Source organism: Macaca fascicularis, chromosome 11 (genome assembly GCF_037993035.2).
Source record: "Macaca fascicularis isolate 582-1 chromosome 11, T2T-MFA8v1.1".
NCBI classification, from domain to species: domain Eukaryota; kingdom Metazoa; phylum Chordata; class Mammalia; order Primates; family Cercopithecidae; genus Macaca; species Macaca fascicularis.
The window spans coordinates 25,172,053-25,199,266 of record NC_088385.1 but is presented as its reverse complement, the minus strand read 5'-3'; the positions used below and the strand labels follow the sequence as shown (position 1 = coordinate 25,199,266).

Below are 27,214 nucleotides of genomic sequence, written 5' to 3'. Positions count from 1 at the left end.
GGTAGGCATTTAGGGCTAGGAACCTCTTATCACTGCCTTAACTGTATCCCAGAGGTTTTGATAGGTTGCGTCATTTTTGTCATTCAGTTTGAAGCATTTTTTAATTTCCATCTTGATTTCGTTTTTGACCCAATGCTCATTCAGGAGCAGGTTATTTAATTTCCATGTATTTGTGTGGTTTTGAAGGTTCCTTTTGGACTTGATTTCCAGTTTTATTCCACTGTAGTCTAAGAGAGTACTTGATATAATTCAATTTTCTGAAATTTATTGAGGCTCATTTTATGGCCTATCATGTGGTCTATCTTGGAGAAAGTTCCATGTGCTGTTGAATAAAATGTGTGTTCTGAGGTTGTTGGATGAAATGTTCTGTATATACCTGTTAAGTCCATTTGTTCCATGGTATAGTTTAAATCCTTTGTTTCTTTGTGAACTGTCTGTCTTGATGACCTGTCTAGTGCTGTCAATGAAGTATTGAAGTCCCCCACTATTATTTTGTTGCTATTTATCTCATTTCTTAGGTCTATTAGTAATTGTTTCATAAATTTGGGATCTCAGGTGTTCGATGCATATATGTTTAGTATTGTGATATTTTCCTGTTGGACAAGGCCTTTTATCAATATATAGTGTTCCTCTTTGTCTCCTTTAACCGCTGTTGCTTTAAAGTTTGTTTTATCTGATATAAGAATAGCTACCCCTGCTTCCTTTTGGTGTCTATTTGCATGAAATGCCTTTTCCCACCCCTTTACTTTAAGTTTATGTGAGTCCTTATCTGTTAGGTGAGTTTTTTGAAGGCAGCACATGGTTGGTTGGTGAGTTCTTTTCCATTGGTTCTGTATCTTTTAAGTGGAGCACTTAGGCATTTACATTCAATGTTAATATTGAAATGTTATTTACCATTGCATTGATCGTGCTCTTTGTTGCCTATGTACTTTGTTTTGTTTGCTGTTTTTGCTTTTTTAACTTATACTTTTGTTTTATAGGTCCTGTGTGATTTATGCTTTAAAGAGGTTCTGTTTTGATGTTTTTCTAGGATTTGTTTCGGGATTTAGAGCTCCTTTTAGCAGCTCTTACAGTGTTTGCTTGGTAATGGCAAATTCAGCATTTGTTTATCTGAAAATGACTGTATCTTTCCTTCATATCATGCTTAGTTTCACTGGATTTAAAGTTTTTGGCTGATAATTGTTTCTTTTGAGTAGGCTGAAGATAGGGCCTCAATCCCTTCTAGCTTGTAGGGTTTCTGATGAGAAATCTGCTGTTAATCTGATAAGTTTTCCTCCATAGGTTACCTAGTGCTTCTGTCTTACAGCTCTTAAGATTCTTTCCTTCATCTTAACTTTGTATAACCTGATGACAATGTGCCTAGGTGAAGATCTTTTTGCGGTGAATTTCCCAGGTGTTCTTTGTGCTTCTTGTATTTGCATGTCTAGGTTTTTAGCAAGGCTGGGGAAGTTTTCCTTAATGATTCCCCCAAATACTGTTTTCCAAGCTTTTAGAATTGTCTTCTTCCTGAGGAACACGGATTATTCTTAGGTTTTGTCATTTAACACAATCCCAGATTTCTTGGAGGCTTTGTTCGTATTTTCTAATTCTTTTTTCTTTGTCTTTGTTGAAGTGGGTTAATTTGAAGACCTTGTCTTCGAGCTCTGAATTTTTTTCCCACATGTTCAATTCTATTGCCAAGACTTTCCAGAGCATTTTGCATTCCTAAAGTGTGTCCAAAGTTTCCTGAATTTTTGATTTTTTCTTTAAGTTACCTATCTCCTTGAATATTTCTCCCTCCACTTCTTGTGTTATTTTTTGGATTTCATTGCATTGGCCTTCACCTTTCTCTGGCCCCTCCCTGATTACCTCAATAACTAACATCCTGAATTGTTTTTCAGATAAATAAGGGATTTCTTCTTGGTTTGGATCTACTGCTGGTGAACTATTGTGATTTTGGTGAACTAGTGTGATTTGGGGGGGGGGGGGGTGGCATTGGTGAGCCTTGTTTTGTCACATTACCAGGATTGGTTTTCTGGCTCCTTCTCATATGGGTAGGTTCTGTCAGAGTCTAGGGCTGAAAGATGTTGTTTGGATTTTTTGTCCCATGGAGTGTTCCGTTGATGTAGTACTCTTCCGCTTTTCCTGTGGTTGTGGCTCCCTGTGAGGTGAACTGCAGTGATTGTTGTCTCTCTTCTGGGTCTAGGCACCCAGAGAGTCTACCCAGCTCTAGGCTGGTACTAGGGGTTGTCTGCACAGAGTCCTGTGATGTGAACCATCTACGGGTCTCTCAGCCATGGATACCAGTGCCTGTTCCAGTGGAGATGGCAGAGGGTGCAATGTACTCTGTGAGTGTCCTTAGCTTTGGTGGTTTAATGCTCTATTTTTGTGCTGGTTAGCCTCCTGCCAGGAATTGGCACTTTCCAGAAAGCATCAACTGTAGTAGTGTGGAGAGGTACTGGTGATGGGCGGGGACCTAGAATTCCCAAGATTATATGCCCTTTGTCTTCCACTACCAGGGTGGGTAGGGAAGGACCATCAGGTGGGGGCGGGGCTAGGTGTGTCTGAGCTCAGACTCTCCTTGGATGGGTCTTGCTGTGGCTGCTGTGGGGCATGGGGGTGAGATTCCCAGATCACTGGAGTTGCGTACATAGGAGGATTATGGCTGCCTCTGTTGAGTCATGCAGCTTGTCAGGGAAGTGGGGGAAAGCCAGCAGTCACAGACCTCACCCAGCTCTCACAGAAACCAAAGGGCCAGTCTCACTCCCGCTGTGCCTACCGCAACAGTCCTGAGTCTGTTTCCAGGCGGAGGGTGAGATGGGCTTGAAAACTTGCCCAAGGCTTTCTGTCTCCTAGCTGTGAAAGTTGGCTTTAGTTCTTCCCCTGCCTGTGAAGTCTACAAGCCAGATTTGCACCCTCCCCCAAGTTCTGGCCAGGAGGTTTCTCACCCCATTCAAATTGTTACAAAGTTCAGCCAGAGAATTCCTTCTCCCTGTGGAGTTTTACCCTCTGCTCTTCTGGCCACCCTCCTGATGGATCCCTGTGGTGCCAGGCAGGAATGGGCTGCTTGGGGACCCAGTGAGCTCCCAGGGCCTTTCAGCTGCTTTCTCTACCCCTGTATTTTGCTTGGCTCCGCTCTCTAACTTGACTCAGCTCCAGGTAAAGTTGGAAACTTCTCCCACAAACAGACCTTCAGCTTCTTCAGTGGGGGTGTGTGTTCAGGAGAGGAGGGTCTCCCTTTCCAACTTCCACAGTTGGGGCACTCACAGTATTTAGGGTGTCTCCCGGGTCCTGCAGGAGCAATCTGCTTCCTTCAGAGGGTCTGTGGGTCCTCTCAGGATTGCTGGTTTGTTCTTGCAGCTGATCTGGAGCTAAAATTCACAATGCAAGTCTCTGTACGCTGCTCTCTCCAGAGCTGCAATCCAGTCCATCCTCCCATCTGCCATGATCCCTACATGCTAAAATTTATTAATCTTTTAAGTATTTAATTTTGTATGTCTGTTGGCTTCTGTTTTAACAAATTCTTCCTTGCTACAAAGTCAAAATTTATTGGAGTATATTGAGGTCTAGTTATATGAGAAAAATTTTACCTGTTTTGTATGTGGAATTCCATAAATTTTGAAAAGTACTTGTAGTTGTGTAACCATCATTGTAATCAAGATCTAGAACATTTCCATCACCCAAGAAAGTTTCTTCCTGCCCCTAAGTAATGAATCCCCTCTACCAGCACCCAGCCCCTGAAACTGGTGATCTGTTTTTTGTTCCCAAGTTTACCTTTTCAAGAATGTTATATAAATGGAAAAATACGGAATGTTTCCTTTTGAGTCCAGCTTCGCTCACTTAGCATGATATATTTGAGATTCGTCTGTATTGTTGCATGTATTAGCACTTCATTCCTCCCTTTATTTCTGAGTAGTGTTCTATCATATGGATGCAGCACAATATGTTTATCCACTCACCAACTGGTGTACACTGGGTTGTTTCTAGTATTTGGAGATTATTGATAAAACCCTACAAACTTTCATGTACAGGTCTTTTTGTGAGCATACGTTTCCATTTCTTTTGGATCAATACCTAAGGGAAGGATTGCTTATCGTATGTGTCATATGATAAGTATATGTTTAATGATATGAAATTGCCAAACTGCTTTCCAAAGTAGCTGTACCATTTTACATTCCCACTCACAATGTATGAGGGTTCTTTTTGCTTTGCATCCTCACCAGTGCTTGATATTCTCAGTTTGGTTTTAGCTATTCTAGTAGGTGTATCTCACTGTGGTTTAAATTTGCATTTTCCTAATGACTAATAATATTATGAGTAATTTTTCACATGCTCATTTGCTATCCACATTTCTTCCTTGGTGATATGTCTGTTCAAGTCTTTTGATTATTTTTGTATTTTAAATTGGTTTGAGTTTTGATTGAGTTCCTTGTATATTCTGTATATCAGTGGTTCCTTTTTTAAATAAGATATGTGTTTTGTGGACATTTTCTTTCAATCTGTGACTTGTCTTTGCATTCTTTTAACATTATCTTTTAAGGAACAGAAGTTTTTAATTTTGATGAAGTGATGAAGTCCAATTTATCATTTTTTAATTTTGTGGTTCATGCTTTTTGTGTTCCACCTAAGAAATGTTTGCCTAATGCAGATCACAAAGATTATCTGGAAGTTTCAGAGTTTTTAGCTCTACATTTAGGTGTGTGATCATTTCAAATTATATTTGTATATGGTGTCAGGTTTGGTCAAGGTTGATTTGTTTGTTTCTGCATATAATGTTCAGTTGCTCCAGCACTATTTGTTGAAATGAGCAGCTTTTCTTCGTTGAACTGATTTGACATCTTTGTTGAAAATTGTTTGGTCACATAGATATGAATTTATTTCTGGAGTCTGTCATGTGTTCTGCTGATCTACATGTCTACCCCTTTTCCAATACTGCACTGTCTTGATTCCTGAAACTTAGAGTTACTCTGCAAATAAAGGAATGTAAATCCTCCGACTTTGTTCACATTTTTCAAATAAATTTTTTGGCTATTCTAACTTTTTTGTGTGTGTTTTTTTTTTTTCTCCATAAAATTAGAGCAGGCCTTACAATTTTTATTTTAAAAAAGCCCCAAGCTGATATTTTTGATTGAAATTGTGTTGAATCTATAGACCAGTTGAGAGAGCATTGACAACTTAACAATATTGAGTCTTCCAATTCATAATCATTGTGTTACCCTCTGTTTATTTGATTCTATCATCAATGTTTTAGAGTTTTTAGCACACAAATCTTATTCATCTTTGGGGGCATTATACCTATTTCAAATCTATTTTGGTTTTCTTATAAATGGTACTGTTTTAGTTTTAATTTTAATTTCCAGAAATTATTTATTTTTAGTATATACTAATATAATTGATTTTTACATCCATCTTATATCCTGCAGCCATTTATTAATTTTAGTATCTTTTTGTAGAATCATTTCTGAGTGTCTATCAGTGGAATTACCCATTGTCATGATTACAAATGGTAACAGTTTTATTTCTTTCTTTTCAATCTGGATGATTTTTGCTACTTTTTCTTGTTTCTTATTAAATTGGCCATATTAATAATTATTTTAGTAAATTATTAAGTACAATGTATAGTGGTAAGAGTGGACATCCTAGCCTTGTTCCAGCTCTTAGGGGGAAGGCATTTAGTATTTCACCATTAACTGTGATGTTATCTGTGGGGTTTCCAAGAATAAACATTTTGTGAAATGTTTATTCTGCATCTATCAATGTGATTACATGGATTTTCTTCTTTAGTTTTCTTCTTTAGTTTGTTGATATCATGAATTACACTTATTGATTTTTAAAAACTAAACAAAATGTTCCCTCATCTTCTACTTTACAGAGGAGTTTATCTACAATTGACGCTGTTTGATCCATAAATGTGTGATAGAATTTGCCGGTAAAGGCATCCAACACTTGAGTTATCTTTGTTGGCAGGTCTTTATGAATTAAATCTATTAATATATATAGGGCTATTTAGGTTATCCTTTTGTTTTTGTATAGGCTTTGGCAGTTTGTGTCGTCCAAGAAATTTGTCCCTTTTTTCCTAAATTGTTGAATTTATTGGCATAAAGTTATTCATAATATTATCTTCTTATTTTTTAAAATATCTGTAGAATCTGTAGTGATATGTCTGCTATTATTCCAGATATTGGTAATTTGTGTCTTCCTTTGTTTTTTTCCTCAATCAGGTCAGTTTGGATAGAAGTTCTTTTCATCTATTGATCTTTTCAAAGTACTGACTTTTGATGTCATTGATTTTTTCCCTATTTTTCTCTGTTTTGGTTTTGTTTCTGCTCTTTTTTTAAAATTAAAAATATATTTAGGAGGTACAAGTGCAGACTTCTTACATGTGTCTATTGCATAGTAGTGAAGTCTGGGCTTTTAGTGTACCAATTACCCAACCAGTGAACATTGTACCCGACAGGTAATTTTTCACCCCCACTCCTCTTCCTACCTCCCACATTTTGTAGTTCCCAATGTCTATTATTCCACTTTCTATGTCCATGTACACCCATCGTCTAGCTCCTATTTATAAGTGAGAGTATTCAATATTTGACTTTCTGTTTCTGAATTATTTCACTTAGGACAATGGCCTCCAGTTGCATCCATGTTGCTGCAAAAGACATGATTTCATTCTTTTTTATTGCTGAGTAGTATTCCATGGTGTGTGTGTGTGTGTATGTGTGTGTGTGTGTATGTGTGTGTGTATATGTGTATGTGTGTGTATATGTATATATATACATATACACATATACACATATACACACACACATACACACACACACATACACATATATATACACACATATACACACACACACACACCCTGGAGATACATATATACACACACAAACACAGACACACACACACACACACACACCATGGAATACTACTCAGCAATAAAAAAGATGTATATATATAATATATATCCATATATATCACATTTACTTTATCCAGTCCTCCACTGATGGACACTAAGGTTGATTCCATATCTTTGGTATTGTGAATAACTGCTGTGATAAACATGAGTGTGGTGTCTTTTTGAATAATGATTTATTTCCCTTTGGGTATATACCCAGTAGTGGGATTGCTGGATTGAATGGTAGTTCTATTTTAAATTATTTGAGAAATCTCCATTCTACTTTCCAAAAAGGTTGTACTAATTTACATTACCACCAACAGTGTACAAGCATTCTTTTTTTCTCCACATCCTCACCAACATCTGTTGTTTTTAGACTTTTTATAGTAGACATTCTGAGTGGTGTAAGATGATATCTCATTGTGCTTTTAATTTGTATTTCTCTGATGATTAGTGAGGTTGAGCAGTTTCATATGTTTGTTGGCTGAGTAATATCGGCCTTATAGCATGAATTAGGGAGAATTCCCTTCTCAATTTTTTGGAATAGTTTCAGGAAGGTTGGTATTAGTTCTTCTTTGTATGTTTTGTGGAATTTAGCTGTGAATCCCTCTGGTCCTGGGATTTATTTGGTTGGGAGTTTTTTTGTTTTGTTTTGTTTTGTTTTACTGATTCAATTTTGCTACTCATTATTGGTCTGTTTAGGAGTTTCATTTCTTCATGGTAAAATCTCAGGAGGTTGTGTATTTTCAGGGATTTACCCATTTCCATTAAGTTTTCCAGAGTATGCCTACTCTTATCTTTATTAATTCCATTTTCTAAATGCCTTTAGTTTAATTTGCTCTTTTTAAAAAGTTTCTTAAAGTGGAAGCCTAGAGCATTTATTTAAGGCTTTTCTTCTTCTCTAATGTAAGCATTTAATGTAATACATTCCCCTTTATATACTACCTTAACTAGAGCCACACATTTTGATACTGTGTTTTCTTTTATAATGAATTCAAATATTTTATATTTTCCCTTTTAACTTTTGCTTTGACACATGGATATTTAAAAGGGTGATGTTTAATTTCCAAATATTTAGGTACTTTCCAGATATATTTCTGTTGTTGATTTTTCATTTCATTTTTGTTCAAAGGACATACGTTTTATGACTTCAACTCTTTTAAATGTATTAAGACTTACTTTATGGCCTGGAATATAACCTATCTTATTGGATTTTCCATATTTTAGAAAAATGTTTATACTCCTTTTGTTGGATGGTGTTTTCTGTAAGTGGCAATTAGGTTAAATTAGTTGATAGTGTTGTTTAAGTCTTCCATAGTCTTACTAATTTTTTTTGTTGTTGAGATGCAGTCTTGCTCTGTCACCCAGGCTGGAGTGCAGTGGTATGATCTTGGCTCACTGCAAACTCTGCCTCCTGAGTTCAAGTGATTCTCATGCCTCAGCCTCCCGAGTAGCTGAGACTGCAGGTATGGGCAACCACAATTGGCTAATTTTTGTATTTTTAGTAGAGCAGGGTTTTGCCACATTGCCCAGGTTGGCCTCAAACTCCTGGGCTCAAGCCATCTGCCCGCCTTGGCCTCCCAAAGTGCTGAGATTACAGGAGTGAGCCACCGCGCCTGCCCAGTCTTACTAATTTTGTTTCTACTTGTTCTCTTGACACTGAGAGAAGAGTATAGAAGTCTGGAGAATAGTGGTAGTTTATCCTATTTCACTTTTCTGTTCTATTAATTTTTTGCTTCATTTATTTAGAAGCTCTGTTGTTAGATGCATATACATTTAGAATTATGATATCTTCTTGGGGAATTGAACCTTCTATTATTATGCTGTGTCCCTCTTTATCCCTGTTAATGTTCATTTTATAGAGGTCTACTTTTTGTGAAATTAGAAGAGCCACTTTAGCTTTTTTTTAGAAAAAACAATTTATCTTTTTTTTTTTTTAATGTTTCTTTTTTTTAAGCCAATCTGTATTTTTATATTTAAACTTGGATTTCTTATAGACTGTGTATGGTTGGTTTCTTTTGTTTTTTCTAATCTGACAATCTTTGTTTTAGAAATAACCTAAAACAAAGGTTTTAAGTAACCTAAAACAAAGATTTTAAGATTAGAAAAATATTTATTTTAGTGTAATTATTGATAGAATTATATTAAACCTATATTTTAATGTAATTTAAACCATTTATTTTAATGTTATTAATAGGATTATATTAAAACCTACCATCTTGCTAGTTATTTGCTATTTGTTCCATATGTTCTTGGTTTCTTTTTATCCATTCTTTCTGTCTGCTTTCAAATCAATTGCATATTTTTTTTCTGATTTTATTTTATCTCCACTATTGGCTTATAAGTTGTGTCTCTTCTTAAGTAAGTTTTAACGGTTGTTCTAAGCTTTTCAACATATGCTTTTAATTTATCACAGTCTACCTTAACATAATATTACAGTACTTTGTACTTAAGCTAGCAGAATTAGTTTGTGTTTGTAGAATATTCTCTGAACGATTTCAATCAACTTTATTATTTACTTTTTACATTCTTCTTCCTTTAGATTTTATCAGTGTTTTTGATTCTAGCTTCATGGGATGAATGCTTAGTGTATTTATTGTCAGTCTTAGTTTCTAATAAGTATATTTGAAGTTATAAATTCACCTACAATTTCCCTACTAGCATTCCAAAAGGTTTTTTTAAAACTTTTATTTTAAGTTCAGGGGTACAAGTGAAGGTTTGTTACATAGGTAAACTTGTGTCATGGGTGTTGCTGTACAGATTATTTCACCACCGAGGTATTAAGCCTAGTACCCATTCATTGTTTTTCCTGATCCTCTCTCTCCTCCCCTTCTCCATCCTCTGAAAGGCCCCAGTGTGTGTTGTTCCCCTCTATGTGTCCATGCTGTTCTCATCATTTAGGTTCTACTTGTAAGTGAGAACATGCAGTATTTGGTTTTCTGTTCCTGTGTTAGTTTGCTGAGGATAATGACCTACAGTTTCATCCATGTCCCTGCAAAGGACATAATCTTGTTCTTTTCTGTGGCTGCATTGTATTCCATGGTGTATATGTACCACATTTTCTTTATTCAGTCTATTATTGATGGGCATTTAGATTTATTTCATGTCTTTCCTATTGTGAATAGTGCTGAAATAAACATATGTGTGCATGTGTCTTTATAACAGAATAATTTATATTCCTTTGGGCATATACCAAGTAATGGGATTGCTGGGTCAAATGATATTTCTGTCTTTAGGTGACTGGGGAATTACCACACTGTCTTCCACAATGACTGAGCTAATTTACACTCCCACCAACAGTGTATAATTGTTCCTTTTTCTCCACAACCTCGTCAGCATCTGTTATTTTTTGACTTTTTAATAGTAGCCATTCTGACTGGTATGAGATGGTATTTCACTGTGGTTTTAATTTCCATTTCTCTAATGATCAGTGATGTTGAGCTTTTTTAAATATGATTGTTGGCCACATGTATAACTTCTTTTGAAAAACGTCTGTTCATGTCCTTTGCTGACTTTTTAATGGGTTTTTTTCTTATAAATTTGTTTAAGTTTCTTATAGATGCTGGATATTAGATCTTTGTTGGATGCATAGTTTGCAAAATTTTTCTCCCATTCTGTAGGCTGTCTTTTGGCTCTGTTGATAGTTTCTTTTGCTGTGCAGAAGCTCTTTAGTTTAATTAGATCCCATTTGTCAATTTTTGCTTTTGTTGAAATTGCTTTTGGCATCTTTGTCATGACATCTTTGCCTATGCCTATGTCCTGAATGATATTGCCTATGTTGTCTTTCAGGGTTTTTGTAGTTTTGGGTTTTACATTTAAGCCTTTAATCCATCTTGGATTAATTTTTGTATATGGTGTGAAAGGGGTCCAGTTTCAATCTCTTGCATATGGCTAGCCAGTTATCCCAGCACCACTTATTGGATAGGAAGTCCTTTCCTCATTGCTTGTTTTTGTCAGACTTGCCAAATATCAGATAGTTGTAGTGTGCAGTTTTATTTCTGGGTTCTCCATTCTGTTCCATTGGTCTATGTGTCTGTTCTTGTACCAGTACTATGCTGTTTTGGTTACTGTAGCCCTGTAGTGTAGTTTGAAGTCATGTGGCATGACACTTCTAGCTTTATTCTTCTTGCTTAGGATTGACTTGGCTATTCGGGCTCTTTTTTGGTTCCATATGAATTTTAAAACAGTTTTTTCTATTTCTGTGAAGAATGTCAATGTCAATGGTAGTTTAATGGAAATAGCATTGAATCTATAAATTTCTTTGGGCAGTATGGCCTTTTTTTTTTTTTTTTTTTGAGATGGAGTCTCGCTCTGTCGCCCAGGCTGGATTGCAGTGGCTGGATCTCAGCTCACTGCAAGCTCCGCCTCCCGGGTTTAGGCCATTCTCCTGCCTCAGCCTCCGGAGTAGCTGGGACTATAGGAGCCCACCACCACGCCTGGCTAGTTTTTTTTTTTGGATTTTTTAGTAGAGACGGGGGTTTCACCATGTTAGCCAGGATGGTCTCGATCTCCTGACTTCGTGATCCGCCCGTCTCGGCTTCCCAAAGTGCTGGGATTACAGGCTTGAGCCACCGCACCCGGCCCAGTATGGCCATTTTAATGATGTTGATTCTTCCTATCCATGAGCATGGAATGTTTTTCCATTTGTTTGTGTCCTCTCTGATTTCTTTGAGCAGTGTTTTGTAGTTCTCCTTGTAGAGATCTTTCACCTCCCTAGTTAGCGTATTCTTAGGTATTTCATTTTTTTGTGTGTGACAATTGTTTATGAGAGTTCATTCGTGATTTTGTTCTCCGCTTGACTGTTGTTGGTGTAGAGGAATAGCATTCCAAAAGTTTTATGCAGTGCTTTTATTTTTTTACTCTGAATACTTATAACTATCACTATGATTTCTTGATTAACCTATGAATTGTTTAGAAGTGTATTTTCAGTCTCCAAATGTATAGTTTATTTTTTCCACTTAGTTGTTTTTCTAATTAATTTGCATAATGATAGATATTGTTATCTAAATAACAATTTTTTTGAAAATTGTTGAAAATTTACTGGTGGTTTGCCTTTTTACTTTGTAATTTCATGTATATTTGAAAAGAAAATGCATTATTTGTTGCATGCAAAGTTATATATCTTTATCATCTATCATCTATCATCATGTATCTATATAATCAAGCTTGTTAACTATAATTAAATCTTCTATATTTTATCAATATTTTTGTCAACATGCTCTATCGATTTCTGAGAAATGTGAATGTAGTATATTAATTACATTGATGGTGTGGGGAAGGGGAAAAAACTTTTTTCTTTGGGTTCGGTGGCTGGGGCCCTCCAAATTAGACTGGCAAACCAGTATAATGTTCTGTTGTTAAATGCATTAAAAGCAGAAAAAGTTTGTTATTGTATATGCATATAGAGGCCATTATAGAAAATTAAAGACACCAAAGAAGTGATAGGACTGAGGGCTTATATACTTTTTTTTAACAAAGGATGATAAATTGTGGAAATGTGACAAGAGAAAGGAAAAGGAAGTTTGTGCTAGGAGAGGTAAACTGTGGGAAAGTGATTTGGAAATACATGGGGAAAGTAGTGGAAGACAAAGGTCATTTTAGTGAGATTTGTTTCAGCCTGATCTTGGTGTTGACTTTTTACCTTCTTCATGACTGTAAAACTGTCTCAAGAGAGGAGATATATGGTAGTCCTGGTTTCTCAAAGTTGCTGCTTTAGTCAGATAAGAAAAGCCTTGAAAGGGTTTCTATCTGTATCTGTTGGTTCTCATTTGCCTCCAACCCAAAATATTCCTTATACCGAAGTGGCATATTTTGGGGTGGCATATTCTAATTCTCTTCAGTGGCCCCAATTAAATGCCTCTGTAAAACCACGTGTTTAGCAATGTTACATTGCAGCTCCTGCTGTCAAGATGTGACATCAGTTTCCCCGCGCGTTGAGTTTGGGCTGGCCTTCTATCTTGCATTAAACGATAGAATACAGAGAAGTGATGATATGCCCACTCTGAGCCTGGATCACAGAGGTATTGTGGGTGCTTTTGCTTTCTCTCTGGAACATCTATTATCTCATGCCAATCAGCCTTATCTGGTCTGCTCGAAGGGAAGAAACTTTGTCGAGCAGAGATAAGACATCTCAGTTGTGCCTATCTTACATTTGAATTAGCCAACTGATGAATAGGTGCTATGAACAAGAATAAATGATAATTATCTTAAGACAGTGAGTTTGGGGGTGATTTTTTTTCAATGAAGCAATAACTAACTGATATATTGCATAAAGATTTTCCACTCTAGTTATGCAGTTGTCAATTTGTCTTTATAATTCTGGCATGTTTACTTTTTATATTTTGAGACCATGACTTTAGATGCATGTAACTTTATAATTTTGATATCATCTTTGTTGTTTATATCCTTTAGCAATGTAAATGTGTATTTCACTAATGTTAAATGTGTTCCCGTTAATGCATTTAAAAGATCACCTTTTTTTCTTTTTTCTTTTCTTTTTTTTTTTTTGAGACAGAGTCTCGCTCTGTCTCTCAGGTTGGAGTGCAGTGGCGCAATCTCAGCTCAAAGCAAGCTCCGCCTCCCGGGTTCACGCCATACTCCTGCCTCAGCCTCCTGAGTAGCTGGGACTACAGGCACCCGCCACCACGCCCGGCTAATCTTTTTTGTATTTTTAGTAGAGGCGGGGTTTCACCGTGTACGCCAGGATGGTCTCGATCTCCTGACCTCATGATCTACCCGCCTCGGCCTCCCAAAGTGCTGGGATTACAGGCGTGAGCCACCACGCCTGGCCAAAAAAAATCACATTTTTATTTTGAGCAGTTCTATTATAAGCATTAATATACCAGTTTCCTTTGGAATAATTTTTTGCCTGGTACACTTTTTCTCCAACCAATTGTATTTAAATTCTCTGTGGTTTTTTGTTCCAATTGTGCCTCTTATATTTTGTCCACCATTTCTTTTTGTCTTTTTTTTCTTTCTCTGTTTTCTGTTGAACTGATCAAGTTCTACCTTTGTTTTTCTCTTTTATCATTTGACAATTTAGGTTTCAAGAAAAGAATATGTAATATCATGCTTTTCCACCTGCGTGTTCTGAAGCAACTGAGAGATGAATAAGAGGGTAAGGCAGATAAAAATATCAAATGCCACCTTTATTATTAACAAAGACTTGGAGAATTTGACTTTAAGTCTATTATCCCTGAGTTTGGCAGACTTACTTAGTCACTAGCAGTGGTGAGAAATTGCAGGACTCCTTAGGGAGGAGCAGAGCAGAGCAGAATCTACATTCTCTGTTGGGAAGCAGATGCCAAGAAGAGAAAGGAGATCAGAAGAGTGTGGGCTAAGTGTTCAGCCGCTTCTCCCAAACTGCCATGTAGAGAAGCCATTTTGTCTCCCTCAGGGAAGAGTGAGAAGGGGTGGCCTGAGAGCCCAGAAGTACTACTTTAATAAAAATCCCACCTAGTGGGGGCATAAGTGTTCCATGAAAATATGTCATGTATTCTATATCTATTCTTTCAGTGATTACTCCACATTTTAAATATATTGTATTAGGTTCCTGTGGTTGCTGTAACAAATGACTACAAATTTGGTCCTTTTAATCAAAGCACATTTATGCTTTTATATTCTAGATGCCAGAAATCTGAAAGCAATTTCACTGGACCAAGATTGGATGTCAGCAGGTTTGTGGTCTTTCCAGATGCTCTAGGGGGTGTAAATCTATTTCCTTTCCAGTCTCTAGAGCATCATTCCTTGCATGCCTTGGCTCGCTGTCCTTCCCTCCATCTTCAAAACCAGAAGCTTAGCATCTTGCCTCAGATGCGTAATCACATCACCCGTCTTTACTGTAATCAAATCTCCTTCTTCCTCCCTCTCATATGGATACTTGTTATTACGTTTAGGGTCCACCTAGATAATCTAGGGTAATCCCTCCATCTCAAGATCCTTAATTTAATCACAGCTGCAAAATCCTTTGCCATATAAATGTAAAATTCACAGTTTCTGGAGATTAGAACATAGATATCTCGGGGGGGGGGGTCATTATTCAGTTTATCTTGCATATAAAATTGTACATTTTTAAGGTGTGCAGCATGATACTTCCGTATACATATCTTGATATATCCATACATGGTGAAATGATAACAACAGTCAAGCAGACAAACATACCCATCATCTCATATAAGTATCTTTTTTCCTCCTGTGGTAAACGTATCTAAACTCCACTCTTTTGGCAAATTACTGGTATACAATACATTATTACTAACTATAGTTCTCATGTTGTGTATTAGATCTCTAGCCTTATTCATCCTACATAACTACAATTTTGTTCCTTTTGACCCACATCTTCCCATTTATTTTTAATATTTTGTCTAACAAGTTTTGTCTCTCTAACAACTTAGACTGTCTCTGTCTTCCCAATAGACAAACCCTTAATATTAAGTGAATACAAAATAACTACTATCAATTAAGAAACATTTCCACAATCCTAATTTAAATCTATATCCACTTCTTGAATTTGATAATGTGTTTGTCAAATGATTCAGAATATTTGATAAGGTTGGCTATGTGTTTCTCTTTGCTAAACACTGGAATCATTTTATTATGTTTCATCAACTCTTATCTGGGGAATTTAATTAGAGAAATTAAAAAAAAGTGTACTAAAAAAAGTGTACTGTCACAGCAAAAATAGATACTGTATATTTGAAGACTTGCCTACAGTACCAATACAGTGCTTTTATAGTGATGGCTTTTTGAAGTAGATTCAAGTATAAATGGTTAACTGGAAAACTTGATATTTCCAGTAGTGACATTTTCTTGACAGGAAATTATTTATTTGAGATTGTTCAAGGGAATTGATGAAATCCCTAGAGAAGATGACATGTGAAGTTCAGAATGAATAATGTCCCAGCATCTATAATGATTAGAAAAGTTTTTCTCTTCCTTTTGTATTGCAGTCAGTCACAAGCAATATTTTATTCTCATGGATAAGATTTTCAAAGAAACTGCTAGAAGTCAGGTTGAGGGAACAGGATAAATTCTTTTTGGCATAAGGCTGCAGGTAACTATTCCATATTCTATGAGAAATAAGCGCACACACATATGTTTTGACAGCAGAGTAGCCTCATTTAGTTATTCTTGTCTGCCTTAGGTGATCATTTTCTAGGCTTATTTAGAGAAACTGCCCTATTTACAGATGTTGTTCCTATCTTCTTACCACTGTCTGAAATTGAGGAAAAAAAAATTTCTACTTTTACCTCTTCACACTCAGTTATGCTGGATGGACCTCCTCAGAATTTAAACTGGTCAGTGTCTTAATTCTCCACTTTGAAATAAAGTACTCAGTCATTATTGACTCCCAGCATAGATATTAGAAATACTTAGTGGTCTATGAGATTTTACTCCACACATGGGCACAAATACCTCATTTACTGAAGTGGTTAGAATGAGGGAAATAACAGCTGAAGCTTCAATTTGTAATGGGTGGAAGAAGATGAGGAGGGACTGGGCTCAGTAGATTGATTGCTATTTGTCCCCTTGGGCGTTTTTCAGAAAACCTTTTCGTATTTATCCTTACCATGTTCCAGAGGCACAAATAAAGGATCTCTGCTTAATGGGTTCCAAGTACAGACCAATTTTCCTTGACTAGAGACTCACTGGAATGGACACAGGCACCACTTTACCCTCAGATTTTAGTTAGTCAACAATTAATAACCAGTTCATAGTTGGTTTTATATATTGTCTCAGTTGACCTTGGTGTATTAAGAAGAATTCAACCGCTACCAGCACGGAGATTGGTATGTAATAAGGGTGCTGTAAATATTTATAACATGTTATAAATAAATAAAAGTTTTTCTTTTCTAAAAAAATTAAAATTCTTTATTTAGGGTTCAAGATAGACTTTTAAGCATAAAGCCTTTTAAGCTAAAAATCAGTTAATTCTCTTAATGTTTGTTTGTCTCTGATGGCCTGTTACCATTTTAAGATCATCCTATTTGAGTTTGCATTACATTGTTTGTGTGTATGTGTTGGGGAGGGTGTTTTGACATTTTATTATTCTTTGCTCCCTATGTTTTAGAATCTTTTAAAATTATATCATTTCTTTTTTAAATATTATTTCTTCTGGAATCTTGTTTTTTAGAATTACAACCTGATATTTTGAAACTAAGGTCACTGGCCATGAATCTTTTAACTAATCCCTTCACAAACTTTCTAGTTTTAAATACCTGCTATTTAAACAGCAATCAACCAGAAAAAAAATTCCAATGAGGTCAATTATCCCTTGGCCCAAATCCCAAATTGATACATTCTTCAATTCTAATGTAGGCTTTGTCTAATCATTTAATACTTTGGCAAAAGTTTTGAAGAGTAAGAAAGTTGACATTAAGCATTTATGGGTTTTTTTGTTTGCATTTCACAAGAATTTTTGATTCGTTCTCCCTGTCATTTATCAGATCAGAAGTTGGACGTGTTTTGTTGCATAAAATACTACCCACGTACGACAGTTACATTTCCATTTCAGATGACCAGATGAAAGAGTAGTTTCCTTCAAAGCCCACAGTCATTTTGGAATGGGAATTATACCACGAGTGAAATAAGAAACTGTAAATAGGCTTTGGCACAACGATTGTACTCTCAGGCGCCAAGTTTTGTTGGCAAGAATTCTGGTAAGCAGGAGACTCTTGTAGTTCTGGCTCTTCCACTCATCTGGTATTATGACTTCTTCAGTTTAAAGTCACCTTTTCCAGAAAATGAGAACCTTGACAATGCAAGTAGCCACCCAGTCACTCTCTTTCACATCTCCTAATTTTAATTCTCTACATAGCCCTTATTGCTCATTACTGGGTATTTTTCTTGTTTGTTTCTTTTGATTATCTTCATAGAATCTAAACTTCAGGGACTTTACAAAGGAATATACTATGTCTCATTGAATCTAAGGTGACATCAATGGTGAGATGCATCATTATGTTGGGGATGTAAGACTGCAGTCACAGCTCATTGCAGCCTTGTTATCCCAAGCTCAAGCAATCCTTCCTCCTTAGCCTCCTGAGTAGCTGGGACTACAGGTGCACACTACAACACCTGCACCCAGCTAAATTTTGTATTTTTGTAGAGATGAGGTTTGGCCATGTAGCCCAGGCTGGTCTTGAACTCTTATGCTCAAGCGATCTGCTCACCTTGGTTTACCAAAGTGCCAGGATTATAGGCATGAAACACTATGCCCAGCCTCTTTAGCATTTTCAATGAAAAGTTGCCAATATATGGTATTTTCGACATGATATCATTGTTTGTGGCATCAAGAGTATTGGTGAAGCTGAATTTCTGAAAATATTACTCCATTATTGTCTTTGACATTTTCTTCCCAGATGGTGACATTCCTTCTTTTAAGTTTTGATGCTTATGGGCCATCAATGTCTGGCAGACAGCAACTGTAAGACTCACCCTAATTTGAGATGTGGAATTGTGAAAAATTGAACATCTCAAAATTGAAAAAATAAGGGTTATAGGTACTGATATGGTTTGGCTCCATGTCCCCACTTAAACCTCATGTCCAATTGTAATCCCCACATATTGAACGAGGGGCCTGGTGGGAAGTGATTGAATCATGGAGGCAGACTTTCCCCTTGCTATTCTCGTGATAGTAAGTTCTCAGGAGACCTGGTTGTTTGAAAGTGGGTAGCACCTCCCCCTTCCCTCTCTTGCTCCTGTTCCACCCATGTAGGATGTGCCAGCTTCCCCTTTGCCTTCTGTCATGATTGTAAGTTTCCTGAGGCCTCCCCCAGCCATGCTTCCTGTACAACCTGTGGAACCCGGAGCCAAGTAAACCTCTTTTCTTTATAAATTACCCAGTCTCAGGTAGTTCTTTTTTTTTTTTTTTTTTTTTTTTTTGAGATGGAGTTTCACCTTGTCGACCAGGCTGGAGTACAATGGCGTGATCTCGGCTCAGTGCAACCTCTGCCTGGCAGATTCAAGCTATTCTCCTGCCTCAGCCTCCTAAGTAGCTGGGATTACAGGCACCTGCCACCATGCCTGGCTAATTTTGTATTTTTAGTAGATACGGGATTTCACTATGTTGGCCAGGCTGGTCTCGAACTCCTGACCTCAGGTAATCCACCCTCTTCAGCCTCCCAAAGTGCTGGGATTACTGGTGTGAGCTACTGCACCTGGCCTCAGGTAGTTCTTTACAGCAATGTGAGAATGGACTAATACAGGTACTCAATAAATAAGTAATTTTCAAATACTTGAATATATGACTTTTGTCAAATCTATGTGTCCTTGGGCAAGCCAGTTTATTCCTTAAGCTATATTTTTCCCATTCAGAAAAGTAAGATGTTGGCCTAGAAGTCCTCTAAGAGCCCTTTTGGCTAAAAAAGAAAAAAAAAGTACATGCTTTGTAAATGGCTGGAGTTCATAAATGTGAGGATGTATAATTTTAGTGAACTATTAAAAGTATTCTGTCCAGTCTGGTCTTCAAGGATTTAAATTTCCTGGTCAAACAAATGAGAATACCACCCAGCTGTTCTATTAGACAGTTGATGAGGTGACAATTGAAGGGTGAGGATTCTTGCCACACTTAGCTGACCCCTTTCTCTTTCCCTGGCTGCAGCTGGTTAGTATACAGTGCGCAGAGCACTGCCCTTAGAGAGAGAGAAAAACAATGAGAGGCTTTACACATGGGAAAAAAGGTATTCTTAGCCTCAATATGGCCCAGTTCCCAGGATGTGGGGAAAAGATAACCTCTGGACTCTTTGCCAAGGTGAGGCTCCAGTCAGAGAGCAGGCCTCTGGTTGCAGCCATGGTGGACTCTCAGGCCAACCGAGGAAGAGCTGGCCTGGCAGCAGGTGACCCAATGGGCAGATGTTGAGAAACCTTGTTTGCCAACTACCATCTATCTGTGCTCAGCCACAGGGTCCTATATCTGCAAAAGTGACTGAATGGTCACTTTCTAAGTGACTATTCATAGAATTGCTCCTTTATTTTTATTTCTTTATTTTTTGAGATGGACTCTCGCCCTGTAGCCCAGGCTAGAATGCAGTGGCGTGATCTCAGCTCACTGCAACCTCCACCTGCCAGGCTCAAACAAGCCTCCCACCTCTGCCTCCAGAGTAGCTGGGACTACAGACGCCTATCATCATGCTTGGCTAATTTTTGTATTTTTAGTAGAGATGCGGTTTCACCATGTTGGCCAGGTTAGTCTCAAACTGCTGACCTCAAGTGATCTGCCTGCCTTGGCCTCCCAGAGAGCTAGGATTACAGGCACAAGTAACCACCCCTGGCCAGAATTGCTCCTTTATAAAGCCTTGAGTAAATGTCAAAAAACTTGGGGGGGGGGGGGGGCGATTCCATGATTCACCAGATAACCCGTATAAATGCATACCATCTAACTAAAAATACACATTTTTAAGCCAGTTAATCTTCATGGCCTTCAATTTGCTATCCATGGACCTGTACTGTGTTTCAGAAGGCTCTATCTTGGATACAGTGACCTTCTGCACATCAGTGAAAGGACTGAAACTTGAAGAAGGAAAATTGGGATCCATGTCTACTTTGTTTCCCACATGTTACTCTGTTACCTCAAGTATCTGACTCCATTGTAATTCATTGCTTCTTGTCTGTTTCTTTCCCTAGGTTATGAGATGGTCCACAGAGAACTGAGTAAGAACAATGGTATACTTTATTAACTAAAATGATCACATCTTGCTTTATTATTTATTTGTTTCTTTTTTTAACTATCCTAGAACAGATAATGTATTGTAGTTTGTTGCCTCGGGAAAGATTTCATTCTGCTTAAGTGACACAGAGAGAAGCTGGCTTAAACTTCCCTTGGATCCTTCCTATACTTGGCTTTGTGCTAAAGAGTCACACAGTTGTGGGAATCTTGCAAGCATAATTTCAATTTCTACTTTCAGATCAGAATCAAGGAAGGATTAGAAAGGAGTCCATTTCAAAATGTATAGACCACTTCAGAAATACTTATTCTATCCTACCTGTTCTGAATGTATTAAATTTATTAAAAACGGCTAAGTACCCTGCCAAATTTTTTGTTAATATTATAATCAAATGTACTTAGTTATTGGTGTCTCCGCAACCACTGAAAATGCCATGCAATTATAAACAGAATATGTTTTCTCATTTGAAATGGCAAAGCCCCAGAGGTTCTAATAGCCACCCTCTTACAGATACATTATTCATTGTAAACTAGCTTTCTAGAATCCTAGATTATGGAGAACTAAGTATCTTCTATATTTTAAACCACGTGTATGTTAATGTATATAATGAGCATTTCAAACAATCTTTTTGCTCCTGGTCAACTTTTTATTTTTATTTTTTTAATAATAAAGGCGGCCGGGCATGGAGGGTCACGCCTATTATCCCAGCACTTTGGGAGGCCAAGGAGGGTGGATCAACTGAGGTCAGTAGTTCGAGACCAGCCTGGCCAATATGGCAAAACCCCATCTCTACTAAAAATACAAAAATGAGCTGGGTGTGGTGGCACACGCCTGTAATCCCAGCTACTCGGGAGGCAGAGGCATGAGAGTCGCTTGAACCTGGGAGGTGGAGGCTGCAGCGAGCCGAGATTGCCCCACTGCACTCCAGCCAGGGTGACAGAGTGAGACTCCATCTCAAAATAATAATAGTAACAATAATAATAATAATAATGATATAGGCACTGAACATTTTGGAAAAAACTTAAGAAATAAGAAAAACAACAAGTTAGGGAAGTTTAACTGACAAAGCATTTAACACAATTCATTATAAGATGAATGACAAGTAAAATGGAAGATGAATAAGAGATTTATTTAGTGCATCAACTGTTAAAATGCAGGTCTTTATGGCTTATGCTTCTGTATAGATGCTAGGCCCCAAAGGGAGGTCTATTTCCCAATTAAAAACATGAAAAACACCACTCATCAACTGCAGGGAATACTTTTGAGATTAGATGCTAGGCATTGCACAAATGGAAGCTTTCCAGAAGACAACATACAGAATGACATGTTGGGAGGGGGTTCAGGAGGTCACCCAGATCAGTCGTCCTTTGTTACAATTTTTAGGGAAGGATATTCCAAAACCGGTCTGACGTTTACGTGCCCAAAGACCATGAGAAATCTTAAAATTTTGTCACACAATGAATATAGAGAAAAGTTTTTAAAAAGTCCACAACAAAGTAGATACAATTGTATAGAAACATCTAGATCATAGAGCTCCCCAGATCAAGCCCCCTCTGTTAACCCCACCACCCCGTGTTTTCTCATTATGTTTAGACTGAAATTAAAATCCTGCAAGATCCTGTATGAATTAGCGCCTGACTCCTCTGACATCAGAGTCTTCCACTTTCTCCCAGGGTCCCAGTTTCCTCTGTTTCAAATACTGTGCGGTAGCAATAATGTATCTCTTGTTCATCACTGCACATCTACAAAATATCTTCACAGCAACACCTACACTGGTATTTGATTGGATATACCTCATGTTTTAACTGTTTGATAAATATTTCTACAAATTTACAAAAGATTAAAAAGTTATATATATATTTGAGTGGATATATATGTATATAATTATTGTAATAGTGATGTTTTATGTGCTTCAAAGTTCCTTTATATGTTTTTTTCCCCTTTCAGTTCTATCTTGTTTCCTAGTTTCTTGAAACTCCCACATTCTTGATATTAGATTACTAGAACACTAGCAGCGGATAGAAGTCATTGACAAAATAGATGAATCACTCAATGTGGCTTGGTACTGGCACTGAAAAAATAGATTGACACAGCAATAGAAGGGAAGAATGTGTTTATTGCTGTCAGAAAATACCTGGAAATATCAGTTTCTCCAGTCAGAGAAGTCAGACTCCAAGTGAGTATTTCAGCACAGTCTTTCTGGAAGCAAGGTAATACAAGCATACAGATGCAAAATGGAATGACTCAGCAACCAAGATTCAATCAGCCTAAGGCATAGAAGCGGCATTTAGGGGAAACTGTGAATGACAGACACCAGCTCCAAATCAGAGCAAAATGATATGTCCTTAGACTGAAAAGTTTCTTGTCTTTTTTTTTTTTTTTTTTTTTTGAGACGGAGTCTTGCTCTGTCTCTCAGGCTGGAGTGCAGTGGTGCCATCTCCGCTCACTGCAAGCTCCGTTGCCTCCCGGGTTCACGCCATTCTCCTGCCTCAGCCTCCCGAGTAGCTGGGACTACAGGCGTCCGCCACCACACCCGGCTAATTTTTTTGTATTTTTATTAGAGACAGGGTTTCACCGTGTTCGCCAGGATGGTCTCGATCTCCTGACCTCGTGATCTGCCCGCCTCGGCCTCCCAAAGTGCTGGGATTACAGACATGAGCCACCACACAGGGCCAGTTTCTTGTCTTTTTAAGCCTCATTTGAGCCAAGGTAGTGATAGCACTTTCCATCATGGCACCACCTAAGGAGAGCAGAAACTCTGGGCTAATGTGCCATGGACAGGAAGGATAGTCAACATGTGCATTCAAATTCTGTTCACGCTTCTGCTTTGGACCAAAGTCATTTTCTAGGTTGAGTGAAAACGACCTTACCTGACTCGTCCTAGCTCTGATTCCAGCAAATGCCACAAGCCGAGTATTCTCCACCCAGGCTGAGCTCACTCACTCAGCTCTGAGCATTCTCTCCCCAACTTGTGATATAACAAAACACAGAGAGTGTCTATACGCATTTTACATATCTCTGAGGTTTAGGTGTGAAATGCAACGGTTTGGTTTCAAAGCCCAGATGACTGTTTGCAGAGTGTGACGGAACTGTGAGCAGCTGGAGGGTGATACATCCTTCTCCCCACCAAATTTCTATCAGCAAGCATTTAAAGGAGATACTGGCCTAGCTCACAACGGACTAACCTCCCATGATTTATTGTGCAGCAGACCGTTTTCTCCAAAATTGACAATACGATATTTTCAGCCCCACATAGTTTTCAAGAATCTCACCTTTGCCTACCAAGAAATGGACTAGGGCTCTTCCACTTGAAACTGAAAATAGAACGGAAAATAAAGGAAAGAAATGTTGCACAACTTCTGAGGCTAGGTCCTAGAAGATGATAGAGTCAGTTTCTCTCTCTCTCTCTCTCTCTCTCTCTCTCTCTCTCTCTCTCTCCACATTCACCTTGGAAAGCTATCCATCATGTTTTCAAGAAGCTCAAGCTGGCTTGTGTGAAGAGAACACACAAAGCAGCCGTCAGCTCCAGCCACAGTCTCAGCACACAGCAGCCTTGCTGCCAGACATGAGAGAGTGAATTCAGCTGAATCCAGCCCTCAGTCGGCTATGCAGCTATTGGGAACTAATACAGATTTCATGCTTTTTGCTCATTAACTTTCATTCTGGCAGGTTGCCATAGCCAAATTCTACAGACTTTGCTTTGGGCTTTTGCCTGTGTCATGCACTCCGCTGGAGATGCTCTTTTCCTTTTCTTCTAAGCAAATACAAATTCTTCATTTTTACTTCTTAACAGAACTCGCAAATCTCTTCTGTAAGGACTGGTGCTGTTCTCTATATTCTGCATATCCCTACACACAGTGAACTCTTTTATATTGGACTTATTTGCATTCATGTGTGTTTTGTTTTTCTTTCTCTTTGCTTTCTCCCACAGGGCCACGTCTTAAATTTTTAATTAGACTGCTAATGACTGGAATTTATAGGAGGGGTAGTGTGGAGGTTGTGGGGTAAGTATTTGGTTCAAGGCCCAGCCTGCTCAGGTCCTTGTACTGGTTCTACCACTTTACTGGCAGCATGCCTGGAAACAAGCTACTTCGAAGATACTTCATGTCTCTAGGGGTCAGGGTTCTATCAGAGAAACAGAAAGGTAGGATATGTATGTGTAGTCCAAAATCTGCAGGACAGCCTGACAGGCCTGTAATGCAACCCACAGGCAGAATGTCTTCTTCCTCAGGAAAATCTCAACTGATTGGATAAAGTCTACTCACATTACGGAGAATAATTTTTTAACATCAACTGATTACAGATGTTTAAGCACATCTACAAAATACCTTCTTAGCAACACCTAGACTAGCATTTGATTGAATAGCTGGGTACTATAGCCTAGCTTAGCTGACTCATAAAACTCATAAAAGTCCATCACAGTATCTCTGTGACTAAATTTCTTCATTTGTAAAATGGGACAATTATAGTACAGGGTGACTATCCCTTACCTGAAATGCTTGGGACCAGATGTGTTTCAGATTTTGGATTATTTTTGGATTTTGAGATATTTACATACACATTATGAGATATTTTGGGGATGGAACCCAAGTCTAAACATGAAATTCATGTATGTTTCATATACACCTTATAGGTACAGGCTGAAGATAATTTTATGCAATATTTAAAAATAATTTTGTGCACAAAAACAAAGTTTTATTTTTATTTTTTAATTTTTATTCTTTGTTTTTCAGACAGGGTCTCAGTGTGCCATCCAGGCTGGAGTTGCAGTGGTGCGATCATGGCTCACTGCAGCCTCAACTTCCCTAGCTCCAGCAATCCTCTCACCTCAGTCTCCTGAGTTTGGGACTACAGGCATGCGCCACCATGCCTCACCAATTTTATTCTGTTTTTGGTAGAGACAGGATTTTGCCATGTTGTCCAGACTGGTCTCAAGCTCCTGAGCTCGAGCAGTCCACCCACCTCAGCCTCCCAAAGTGCTGGGATTACAGGTATGAACTACCATGCCCGGTCAAAACACAGTTTTGTTTTGACCCATCACATGAAGTCAGGTGTAGAATTTTTCACTTGTGGTGTCATGTCAGTTTTCAGAAAGTTTCAGATTTTAGAGCATTTCAGATTTTGGATTTTCAGATTAGGAATGCTCAACCTATAACACTTCATAAAGTGTCCTAGCCATATATGACAGTGACTGCCACATATTAAGTGCTATGTAAGTGTTGGTTATTACTATTACTTCTTTGTATGAATAGTTAGTATGCTAAAATACTTGCAGTTTTCCTGATTAAGTCTTATAGTACTATTTCTTTAAAGAATGCTACTTCTGTTTTGCTGTAAGAATCTTGACAGACGAGTGTATAGAATTAACCCAACCCTGGTTTCCAAAAGTCATAACACATTTTTCTTTTATGACATATGTTTACAAGAACTTTTTACAGAAAGACTTCTTGAGAGCAGCTGAACCTGCATTGCCATAATAAGAGGATTAGCCATAAAGGATATAAAGAGATGTATGTTTCTAGCCACTCCTCGTTAAGGAGCTGTTCGTAACCCTTGATCAATGAGCAAGGAAACTGGTTCTGCTCTGGTCTAGATTTTTCTTCCAATTTTAGGTTTCCTCTCAGGGGTCCCACAGAATATTGAGATGGCTCCCTCTTGAATCCAAAAGCCTTATTACCAAGCCCTAATCTTTATTAATGTAAATATTTAAGTACAAATACAAACACTAAGTCTTTGTCAGTTGATTTCTATGGAAGACTTTGCTTCACCCCAACTTGTGCTAATAAATCTAGGCTTCTTGCTTTCCAGAGAAGCCGAGATGGCAGCATGATGTCAATACTGTAGTTTAGTGCTTCTCTCTGGCACTGGGGCCATTTGTCTTATGTTTCTGTTCTTCCCAGCAGCTACTGTCTCCTTAGATGCAAGAATGAGATGAAGGCTTATAGCCCAACTGTCGGCAGAAATAAGAACTTCCTCATTGTGGTACACACTGAAATGAATCCTTTATTGAGTTTACCACACCACATTCTCTGTTCTGTACTCACACCACTGTTGACATCTTAACTGGAGCCTCATGGTATATTACTGTTTACTGGATCATCTTCAATGATGAAACCAAAAGCAAAAAATGAAAAAAACACCAGATATGTCTTCAGTGCTTCTGTATTAAATATAATACAGACATGCAACTTTTTCTACCTGTGTTTACGAGTAAAATAAGCTCATACTGTTCCTGTTAAAAATTTGCCAGTAAGAAAAATAACTTAATATGATGGCTAGCTGTTTAACGTCTCATAAATATTAAGCAAGGATAATTGTCAAAAACAAATAAATTAAATAGATGTAAGTAAAATAAAAGTATATAAATAACATTTTCAACAGTAATTCTATCCACTTAAAAATAGTTACTCGAATATTTTCGTAACTTATACCTCTAAAGTTATATTAAGTGAAATGATGGATATTCATTCACGGTCTAGATCATTTCCAAATAAGATAAAATATAAAAACATTAATTGCTAAACATAGTTTATTTGCTTTTGGCTTTGAAGGAGTTCAGAATACACCATCCCCAAAATATGTTGAACTGGCATATTAACTATTTTGAATTAAAGGCACATGAAAAATAGCATAGGTAAAAACAAAAACAAAAACACTCTGATTCGTCTTCTCTTTCTTTTTT

General features: G+C 37.7%; 1 long non-coding RNA gene across 1 annotated transcript; it reads left to right on the top strand.

Moving 5' to 3' along the window:
* The first annotated feature begins 774 nt into the window (after window positions 1-774).
* Window positions 775-26,863, top strand: LOC102119458 (uncharacterized). Its single transcript, XR_010579318.1, has 3 exons — window positions 775-809; window positions 13,914-13,988; window positions 20,492-26,863. It is a non-coding gene; the product is annotated as an uncharacterized lncRNA (long non-coding RNA).
* Window positions 26,864-27,214: the final 351 nt, after the last annotated feature.